The sequence below is a fragment of the Psammomys obesus genome, unplaced genomic scaffold (assembly GCF_907164565.1).
Source record: "Psammomys obesus unplaced genomic scaffold, mPsaObe1.curated_primary_1811, whole genome shotgun sequence".
Lineage (NCBI taxonomy): Eukaryota > Metazoa > Chordata > Mammalia > Rodentia > Muridae > Psammomys > Psammomys obesus.
This window is the reverse complement of record NW_026596069.1, coordinates 31,547,707-31,559,514: the sequence shown is the minus strand read 5'-3', so window position 1 is coordinate 31,559,514 and position 11,808 is coordinate 31,547,707.

Below are 11,808 nucleotides of genomic sequence, written 5' to 3'. Positions count from 1 at the left end.
CCTGATAAATCCCAACATCCTTATTGGTTTTTATTAATATATGCCAGTTAAGTATTTCTCTTAGAGGGCCATGTTGAGGCATTAAAGAGACCATTGCACTCAGTCATACAAGCACTGAACTCTAGTCCTTAAACCAACTACTTGTGTGTGTGAGCTAAGGAAGGTCCTCAGTTTCTACAAACCTCAGCGTCCTCTTGGGTAGAGGATGAAAGTCCAGAGCTTAAAAATCAATCAATCAATCAATCAATCTTGTAAAGCTGGAGAAGACTTTATGTTCCTTTTATTTTTTAAACATAAAGCACACAGGTAGAAAAATGCATAAAAAATACCATTTCATTTAATGGATTCTCACCAACAGAATGTTTATAACCAGCATCCACACATCCATCACCCTAGAGTTCCTTCATGATTCCTTCCATTCACTCATCCCCATGGGCTTTGACACTGAAATAATTGAATGTTTCAGTAAAATAAGATTCTACAAGTCCTGGTGAGATTTAGTCTTTTAAAATAAGCAAAGACTGGAGGTAAATTGTTGTTCAGATTGAGTAAAGAGTATATCATAATAAAGAGTATTGAAGTTGAACAGGAAACAATGACAAATACAATTATTAACTCTGCAAAATATGTTGACTTCCATTTGTAGGAACAAAACAGTGTTAAGATCATGACTCTTGTTTTCTGGGAATTTTACCAACCAAAAGAGAAGTAGAAGAAAAATGAAAAACCTCATGTCTAGGGACCAGAAGCAATCGGTTTTTCCTTTGCCACCAGTCACCTCTGAGGGAGAGGTGACTAAGAATGGACATAGAATGGGACACCAGAAAACAAAGTAAGCCAACAGATCAGACCTGAAGCATCTGAAGGGGTTGTTAGGCCATAGGTGACTGGTCCCTTCTCCATAGTTTCCACATTAGATGGTGATGGGTGAGGTGGGTAAGGTCTTAGAACCTAAATTCCTAATGAGTCCCCAGGTTCTTCTGCTGCTGGGGTGGCTACCAGGTCTAGAGCCTCAGCATTCCAAGCACTTCCCATGTAATTAATTCACCATTCAGAGTGTAGCAAGAACAACTTTGCTCACTCTTCATCTCCAAAGAGAAAACACAGTTACATTTTTTGAGATTGGGGGAGAACCTGAGCTATTAAATAGCTGTTTAAATTTGTAGACAGACTTAAGAGCTAAGAGCTACTGGTCTAGAGGGTGATTCTGAAAGGTACCTGTATATCAGAGTTAGCTGGGAATTTATTGAACAGACTCCTGGTGACGACTCGGTGAGTTCTGATGAAGGAGATACAGTAATTCACACGCAGCCACCTCCCCCACGAGTGCATGGGAACGCTGGTTCTGGAAGTCAAGATGAACTCACAAATCCTGAAAGCAGCATGAGAAACAGCAACTGAAGAGATTTTCTAACATTGCTAACTAGTTGGATCAGCAAATCATGGGAAAAATTTGAAGCCAAGAAGGGAGGAAATCTGCCTAAAGAAGCTTGTGCAGCAGCCAAAGCATTGCCAGGAAAAACCGATGAGAGCCGAAAGGCCTGCTGCTTCAATGAATTTTCTTCTTGCCCACTTCCTGGCACACCCAAGAACTGCATCTTATTGGGCTCAGAGAATCAACTAAGGCTAAATTGTGATGACTAAGTCCCAGGAGGCTCAGGTCTCTAACACATTCGAGAAGAAACATTAATGACCAAAGTAGTCATCATGATAATCAGAATGCTAAGTAGTGATGGAATTGGGGAACAGGAAAATGAGTTACATGGTTCCAGTGTTTATAGATAATCACATTACAATTTATACATCTCTACAAACACATATTGGGAGAAGCCTAAAGTGCAATCTCCTGATGAATAATTCCTAATAGGCACATATAATATTTTCTCCCTTTGTTGTGTATGGTTTACTACTGGCTGATGAATTGATGTCTCATTGCTTTAGATATCTGAATAACCTCAAGCAACAAAGAGCTGCCTCCTACTCATGCCCACACATCATGTTTATTATGTTGATTTACTGTAGCTTTCATTGGAGCAATGATATATCTCATAGTTTACTTTTCAGAGAATAATTTCTTAGTCCCATCATCTAAGGTTCCTCTTCAACTTCACTATTGCTACATAAGTTTGAATTCCAGCAGGATGGCTTCAGAGAACCCTTGAGAGACTTACCACTGCTTCAGTGAGTGACAGGGCAGGAGCCGAGACCTTCACTATTAACCTAGTGCAGCAATAGCACAAATGTGATCCACATTTAATATTCTGATCTCAGAGTGGCACAAGGGCTCACTCCTGGCACCTAGAGCACATGGATGGGCAATCCTGTTTGAACACTGAAAATATACTGACTAAAAGAGAACAGCTGATGAAAAAGGCCTAAATGGTAAAACAATCCCAGATGTACAAGTTCTAATATAAAAATGTAAGACATATAAAAAAATCAAAGTAGCATTATGTTTTCAAAATTATCAGTATCACAATAATGGAGTGCATAATTTATTCTTAATGAATTAGAATAAATCCCAGATGAAAAGAATAAAAAGCTCAATAAAGTAAGGCACTCAATACTCAATATAAAAGAAGAAGTCAATAAAGAAAATATCACATTGCCATTTTAGAAATAAAAATTTAATCCAGAATTTATTTCCAATTGATAACCACTTACAGAGGAAAACTGATTTCAGCGATGTAGTCTCCCTAGGCTTGCATACTGCTCTTACGGTCAAGCCCCATGCCTACAGTAGATGGTAGACACAGCGTGAAATCAACAGCATTTCTCAAGTTTTTGTCTCATAAAGCTTTCTGGGAATTATTTGTTCTTTTTCATTTTTTCCTTAAAGGTCTTCTGTGTCTGCATTATAGTTTCAATCAATGTTTTGTTTTTATAGGATTTCTGTGTATGAAAACATGTGTTTCTACATCTATATGTGATTTTTTCACTTTTTAAAATTTTTTTCTTGTTTTCTTGTCTGTTTCATTATATTACAGTTTGTTTGTTTTTAATTTATCTTATTTTAGTTTCTGATTATTTTTTCAGATACCTGTTTGTATTCTAGTGAGAGAGAAAAAAAATAAAGAGTGTGGATTTCGGTGGGAGGGTGAAGAGAAGCTGAGAGGAGTTAGAGGAGGGGAAATTATAAACAGAATATATTGTATAAAAAATCTATTTTCAATATTTAGGAAAGTTTTTAAAAAGGGTAGAACCTGGATTGCTTGGATATTTTCTTGGCGAACAAATATCCAAGCAACCCAGCCTGATGCTAAGCCAAGAACACACATATCTATCACTATCCGCTTCTGAAAGTGATGATAATGGCGTGTGTGTGTGTGTGTGTGTGTGTGTGTGTGTGTGTGTGTGCACTTTCATATGGATGGGTAGCTAGATAATAAATAGAAAGATCGATGATAGATGGCAAGATAGAGGTATGTAGGTAGATAGATAGATAGATAGATAGATAGATAGATAGATAGATAGATAGAAAGAAACATAGATACATAGACAGATTAATTGATTGTGGTTGGAAACAGATGCAGAAACCCACATCCAGACATTATTTGGAGAAAGAGAATGTAATGCAGGCATAATGTTACTGTGCATTGTGTAAATATTCAAATTTTTATTTCTGTAACTTCCATATCTGACTACAATCCTCTTCTGACAATCTCTTGTTTCAATGCTGTGTAAACACTGCTCCCCAATTGTTCCCTGATATGTCAATAAAGCAGCCTAACAACCAAAAAAAAAAAAGGAAAGAACAAGAAAAAGGAAAATTAATCCAAATAAAAATCTTTGTAGAAAGGTTAACCAGTAGACAATCAAGTGAGAGAACAGAATGTCAAGGATAGATAGAAGACTATGTAAATTCAAACATTCAGATATCATCAAACATAATTAGAAAATATGAACAGAATATACAAGAGAAGCATTAAAAGACCAAATGTATGAGTCATGGTGAGAAGGAAGAAGAGAGAAGCTGTAGATTAGAGGAGCAAACAATACCTTCAACAAAATCAGCAGACAAAGTCCCAAATCTAGAGAAAGAGAAGAGCATTTAGATTCGGTAGACTGATCACCAAACGAACACGTCCAAAAAAAGAACTTCTAAATCCCGTATTATAGATGGAAAACTAAGCACAGAAAGTAATGATGTACGGAAATCTGCAAGGGAGAAGCACCAAGCCACATATAAAGGCAAACCCACTGGGATTACAGCATAATTTTTAACCTTGGAAGCTGGAGAAGCATAGAGGGTTGTGTTCTAAGTTCAAAAAACATGACTGCCAATCATGCTTACTGTACCTACTAGACTAACCACCACAATTTTAAAAATGAACAATTCTTCATGATAAACACAGAATAAACAAATTTATGATCATTAGCAATAATATACTTTATGACCTTGTAGAAATGAAAGCAAACCCACCCAAACTGAGTTGACAGAAAAAGTAAGATCTCTGCAGAAATTAATGAAATAGAATGGAAATATTTCAAAGAATCAATGAAATGAATAAATGCTTCTTTTGGGGCTGGAGAGAAGGCACAGCATTGAAGAGCCCTTGTTATTGCAGAGGACCTGGCTTCAGCTCTGCACTCACAGGGTGCCTCACAACCATCTCCAGCTGCAGGTTATCTGATCTCATCTTCTAATATCTGTAGGCACTGGACATACACATATTGGACAGACATGAGAACACACACACTATAAATAGATAAATGAATAAACAGATAGATAATAAATAATAAATAAATAAATAAATAGTTGCTCTTTTGAAAGGATAACCAACCCTGAGAAGGCTTTAGTTAAGTTAAAAGAAAGAAAGAAGACCCAAACTAAAAAATTTGAAATGGAAATGAAAATGTTACAACAGATGCAAATGAAATTCAGAAAGTCGTTAGGCCTTTTCTTAAAAACACATGATCCAGTAAATGAGACAATTTAAAAGAAATGAGTGAATTTTTATACGTATATTATATACCAAAATTAAACTAAAAGATAAACAGCCTAATGTATCTGCAATGTGTGATGAGACTGAAGCAGTTATAATAGTATTAATAATACCTTCATTTAAAAATAATCTAAGTTCAATGGATTCACTGCTAAATTCTCCCATACCCTTAAAGAAAAATTAATACACCCCTTTTATTTTGTAAAATAAAAGATAAAAGAACACTGCCAAAGTTTTTCTGTTGTTTACAAAGATAGTCCAGCCATGACACCCAAACTACACAAAATACAACAGCCAAATGTGATGACTCACACTTCTAATTCCGGCACCCAAGAGAAAAAGGCAGGTAGATCTTTATGAGTCTGAGGTCAATCCCATTTATATTGCAAGTTCCAGGCCAACCAGTACCAGGACTATCTGTGAGACTCTTTTTCAAAATGAAATAAAAAGACATTACAGCAACCGTAAAAAGGAAACTTCTCTCTCAGTCTCCTTGATGAATATACATACAAACGTTTTCAATATAATACTTAGAAACCAAATTCAAGAATATATCACCAGGATGATTGACTATAACCAAGTCAGCTATGCTGTGGGAAGGTAGAAATAGTTCGACAAACCCAAATCAAACAAATGCAATTTATGAATCACATAATTTGACTCAAAGATGAAAAATCACATGATCATATCAATAATTGCCGGGAAAACTTTTGATAAATGTTGGCATTCTTTTATAATAAAAGCTGCAAAAAAATAGGAATAAAAGGGATATATCTAAACATAATAAAGGCTTTCTATGGGAGCATGTCACAAATATGCTAATAGGAGAAAACCAAAAAAGCATTTCCACTAAAACCAGAACAACACTAAAGCACCCCATCTCTATTTTCATCCAAATCATGCTTGAAGTGTTAGCAAAAACAATAAGACAAATGAATTACAGTAAAAGGTATAAACAGGAAAGGAGGGAGTCTAACTTTCCTTATTTGAAGATGATACAATTTTATACATGAAAAATCCTGAAATTTTCTTCAGAAAATGGCAAGAATGGGTAAACTCCTCAAAGTGATAAGATAGAAATAAACATAAACATCACTATCTTTCCTTTATTAAAAAATAAATAAATAAAAAAGAAACTAATACTATTCAGAATACGCTGGAGGTGAGGGTGGAAGGGAGAAATCCTTGAATGAATTTAACTAGTGAAGGAAAAGCCCTACACAAGAAATAGAAGAGAGTACTAAAAGATGGAAAGACCTCCCATTCTCATGGATCTGTGTGATTATACAGACTACCAAAAGCAATTTACTATCAATGCAATCCCCATAAATGTTCCTTGTCATTCTCCACAGAAATAGAAACAATAAATTCCAAAATTTATGTGAAATTAGAAAAAAACATTAGATATTGAAAACAATCTGAACAAAAAGAGCAATGACTGAGTTATTGCCATGCCTGATGTGAAAGTTATGAGACAGATCCATCGTAACAAATGCTCATACTGACAGAAAAACCAACATATAGGTCACTGTGGGACCCAGATATAATTCTACATAGCTACAGCTTACTGAACTTTTTTATAAAAGTATACATTGTAGAAAGAACAACCTTGTCTGTGAATAATGTTTTTTTCAGTAAACGCTGTTAGGAATACTGGATTTGAATAATGCAAAAAATGAAACTAGATCCCTATTTCTCAACCTAAATAAATATTTGCTTCAAATGTCTCAGAGACATTAATATAATGTCTGAAACATTGGAACTCTTAGAGAAAAAGTGGGAGAAACACTTCAAGACAGGCATAGGTAAAAACGTCATGAACTCAAATTGCACAGAAAATAGTAACAATTGACAAATAAAACCTCATGAAATAGAAGGCTTGTGAATAGCAAAAGAAACAGTTAACTGAGTGAAGAGACAGTCTTCGAAATGAGGAAAGAATCTTTAGTAGCTATAAGCTGACAAAGTATTAATATTCCAGGATATTAATAAAAAGAACAGAAAAAAGCACCCTGAATAACAAGTGTTTTAACAATGATGAATAAGCCACACATCAGTTTTAAAAGACAAAGTTCAAATGGCTAATAAATATATAGGAAACTGTTCAGGATCATCACTAACCATCAGAGAAATGCAAATTCAAACAGCATGAAGCTTCTGTCTTAACAGCAGTCAGACAGTATTGCTGCAGACAGGTACTTTTTGGCCAGGGAGGAATAAAGATGGCAATAAGCTGGAAGTAGCTTTCCTTTTATGCTGGCTAGTTTTCTTTCTTTCCTTCTTTCTTTCTTTCTTTCTTTCTTTCTTTCTTTCTTTCTTTCTTTCTTTCTTTCTTTTTTCCAGCATTTAATTGTTTCTTTTTTATACTTCTCAATTATTTTTATTAATTACAGTTTATCCCTCTGTACCTCCCTCCCTCTTCCCCTCCCAATCCCACCCTCCCTCTTCCCCACCTGTGTCTCTCTCTCAGTCCACTGATAAGGGAGGTCCTCCTCCCCTTTCCTCTGATTGCATCCCTCACCCCCTCAAAATACTGCTCTCCCACCCTCTTCTCTTCCTCCCTGCCTCTCCCCAGTCCATTGATAGGGGAAGATGTCTTTCCCTTCCATCTGACCCTAGCCTATCAGGTCTGGCTGCACTGTCTTCCTCTGTGGCCTGGTAATGCTGCCCCCCCCCCGCCTCAAGGGGAGGTGATCAAAGAGCCAGCCACTAAGTTCATGTCAGAGACAGCCCCTGTTCATCTTAGTAAGACCCTACTTGGAGACTGAGCTGCCATGGGCTATATCTAAGCAGAGGTTCTAGGTTATCTCCATGCATGCTCCTTGGTTGGAGTATCAGTTTCAGAAAAGACTCCTGGGCCCGGATTTTTTGGTTCTGTTGGTTCACTGCAGAATTCTACCATACTTTCAAAGAAGAGCTAACACCAATACTCTTCAAATTATTCCACAAAATAGAAACAGAAGGAACATTACCAAACTCATCTTATGGAGCCACAGTCACCTAAATACCTAAACCACATGAAGACCCAAAAAAGAAAGAGAATTTCAGGCCAATCTCCATTATGAACATTGATGCAAAAATACTCAAAAAAATACTCACAAACTGAATACAAGAGCACATCAAAGATATCATCCACTATGACCAAGTAGGCTTCAACCCAGGCATGCAGGGGTGGTTCAATATATGAAAATCCATCAATGTAATCCACCATGTAAACAAACGGAAAGAAAGAAAAATAAACCACATGATCATCTCTGTAAATGCTGAAAAAGCATTTGATAAAATACAACACTCATTCATGTTTAAAGTGTTGGAGAGATCAGAGATACAAGACACATACCTAAACATAGTTAAGGCAATATACAGCAAGCCTATAGCCAGCATCAAACTGAACAGAGAGAAACTTAAATCAACTTCACTGACATCAGGGACAAGGCAAGGCTGCCCACTCTCTCCATCTCTCTTCAACATAGTTCTTGAAGTCCTTGCTAGAGCAATAAGACAATTAAAGGAGATAAAGGGGATTTAAATCAAAAAGGAAGAAACTGGCTAGTTTTCATAGTACCAAAATGTGTTATGTGGCCTGCTAGGGGAGAAAAGTCATCAATAGTCTTACCCTGCTGAGAACCCTAAAGTTAAAGTAATAACTTAATGACTAACCTGCCAAGATATGCCTCTGGGCATAATAGTTGCATGCATATTATATTGATAATCAAATATGGTCTAATTGGATTTTAGGTCCACTCCACAAGAAGAAACTCATGCTTGGTACTGTAAATTTGATGGCAAACTAATGTGACGGGAGCTCATAGGCCGTGGGGGTAAATCTACTACTGCTATTTTGCTACATGATTATATTATTTAGAAACCCTTTAAATACATATTTTTATGCCTATGGGTTGGTTCAGCTTTTCATCTTCAGAGAAACTTCTTTGTACAATGAGTAACAGTTAGTACAAAAATTCTCACAATTGTTCAAAGCACAAAGAATGTCTGTGGAGTTTTCAGCCATAAAATAGAACACAACCACCCCTCCAAGGCTCAGGGAGCATTAAGCAAGACGGGTGACTTTTACTTTTTCTTCTCTTCTGTTTTTCTGTTGGCTGTTGGCCAGAACTTAAGATTCTTTGTTTGGTTCTGTAGTGTTTCCTCACTCTTTCCTTGTAGCTCTCCCCCTCACTGTTGCTGCTTGTCTAACACATGGCTGACCTACATGCTGGCGTATTCAAGGTATATCTTTTCCCCCTTCCATTTCTCCATTCTCTTCCTACAGTCAGCTGCTAAGATTTGTAGTTTCTTTGACACAGGGTTTTTCTTTTAAATACTAATAAAATTGTCCCCAACTTCCTTTTGAGTCATTCTTCAATTCTTTTATTAATGGGCCCAGCAGCAACATAAGAAAGCCCCAATTTACCTGATAACATATGGAGACTCTGATGTGATGCAACCTAATTTCTAGTGACAACAAGACTCAGACTTCACAGCAGCTTGCACAAGCCCTTTACTAGGTCAAGCCAACCAATATTCCAGAACAGGAAGTGGCAAGGCTCATGAGTCTGTGCCCCTAGCTGAAGAACTACTGATAGCTGATTGCTACTAAGGGATAGAAAACAGTTTTCTTTAGGAGTATATCCCCTGGTAGGCTAACTATGCTCCAGTAGATGGATCTACACTTAAATTAATATGAAGTAGGACAGATTGTTCTCTGCGTTATAAAAAAAAAAAAAAAGGGGTCGAGGAAGTTGTGAAGGCTGAACCTAGCAGGAGATAGGAATGGTGACATAAGGAATTAATAATATCAAATATATTATATGTATATATGTACTCAAAGGAATTTATAAAATATATTATAAAAAAAGAAATCAAATAACAATATATGCTAGTAATAATGTGAAGGAAAGAGAACTTGTCTATATTGTTGGTAGGAACATAAATTCATGCATATCTTATAGAAATAAGCTGGGGTTGCATAGCAGTTCTAATTTTTTTTTTGAAGAAAACTTATTTCTATGCATATATCCGAGTGTGTGCCTGTACTGAGTATGTGTGTGATGTGCATGTGTGAGTGTGTTGTCTCTCAGTCTGCCCATCTCTGTGTGTGTGTGTTGTGTGTTCAGTGTATGCTGACGTGTGTGGGTACACGGTGCCTGTGCCTGCGAGTGTGGAAGTGGGGTTTCTCACTGAACCTGGAGCCAGCCTGCTAACCAGCAAACTACCACACTACTGAGCTACACATATGCATTTGTGTTGGCTAGGTTTTTATGTGGTCTAACAAATGTTCTTACTTACTGAGCTGAGTTTCCAGCCCTTGCTTTAGGCTTTTGAGACTCTACTCACTCTACACCCCAGAGTGTCTGGGGACTCATTATGCATCCCATGTTTCCCTGAACTAATGGTCACCCTCCTGTCTCATCTTCTGACTAGGAATTACAGGTGTCCAGCAGCATGCTCAATGTATTGATTATTCTTACATGGTTCAGAAGAAGGCATTGAATCCCCTGAAACAGGAATCATCGGTGGTTCAATGTGTGTGACCTAAGCTAGGGGCTGGGAATCAAACTCTGGTCCTCTACAAAGGAGCAAATGAGCCATTTTGTCTTCAGAACTGTAGCTTTGTTTTAACTACTTAGTCAACTAGCCAGTGTTATGAAGCAAGGTGATTTTATTCTAAGTAAGCTGTTTGTATTAAATCACCTACCCCAGAAATTACACCATAAGGTATGCATTTTGTTTTCCCCAATTTTGAGATAAGGAATCTGAGGCAAAATGACAAAGCTGAGTTTGAACTCAGTAGTGTTTTGGGCATTACACAAAGCAAGCCACAAGTACCCACACAACAGGGCCCTCACAAGAAAGCCTCTTCCTGTTTTCAGGGTTTTACTTTCAAGATTGTTCCACTCATTGGCCTCCTCTTATTTTTCACTTAGTTATTTAGTCTTTGGCTTATTAAGCTTTCCGGAAAGAGCATCTTCTGATTTTGAAGCAGAACAAGATTGATAAAGGAAAAAAAATGACAACATAGAAAAGAACAGAAAAGGAAACTTGTGGAGAATTTGTCATTTTAGCCTGCAAATGAATATTTAAAAAGCACTTTCTATGTTGCAAAGCAGTGGTTTTGAAACTACAATGCATGCAAGCATTCCCAGGAAAGCTTATTTCCCAGGCTCATCCTCCAATATTCTTATACTGGGAATCTGGGGTTTTGTCCAGGGCCACACTCTTTAAAGCAGCCTCCGGTGACCTGGATGCAGGTGGTCCGAGGGGCACATCTGGTGAAACCCGTTTGTAACTGCGGAGCTTGGAAAGGAGAACTATCTAATCCCCAAAGAATGCGTGAGTTTTGTCTGTACATTAATTCAAACCGCCTGGATGGAAGCTTACTAGCGCTTTTCTCTTTCTAGGCAATTCCCAAGCGCTGGGCCCAGGAGCCTTATTGAAAGGTTAGGGAAGGAGAGGGGAAGGAAGGGGGAGGGGCAATTAAAACCACCTCGGAGCAGAGGATTGTTTCCTAAATGACAAAGAAGGGCTTGAGGCACCTTGCCCCTCCTTTCACAGCTCTGTAGAAATCAGCTGTTGTGGCTCTCAGTCCACCCAAGGGAGGTTAATGGAAGCTGGGAAAAGCGAAGGATGCTACATAACTTAAAAAGGGAACAAAAGAGGGAACAAAAGAGGAGCAGGCTCATTTTCATGACGAGGGAAGCTTCCTTGCTTCCCCTTTCCCCAGTCCTTCTCTATACAAACTCCCCCCTTTTTATTCTTTTCTGTCTCAGTGGGACCAATAAACATGGGTTGTCTGGACAAGTGAGTGCTTTATTAGTAATTATCCCGGGGAAAATCCGATGGCTTAAAATTTTGCTGTAAA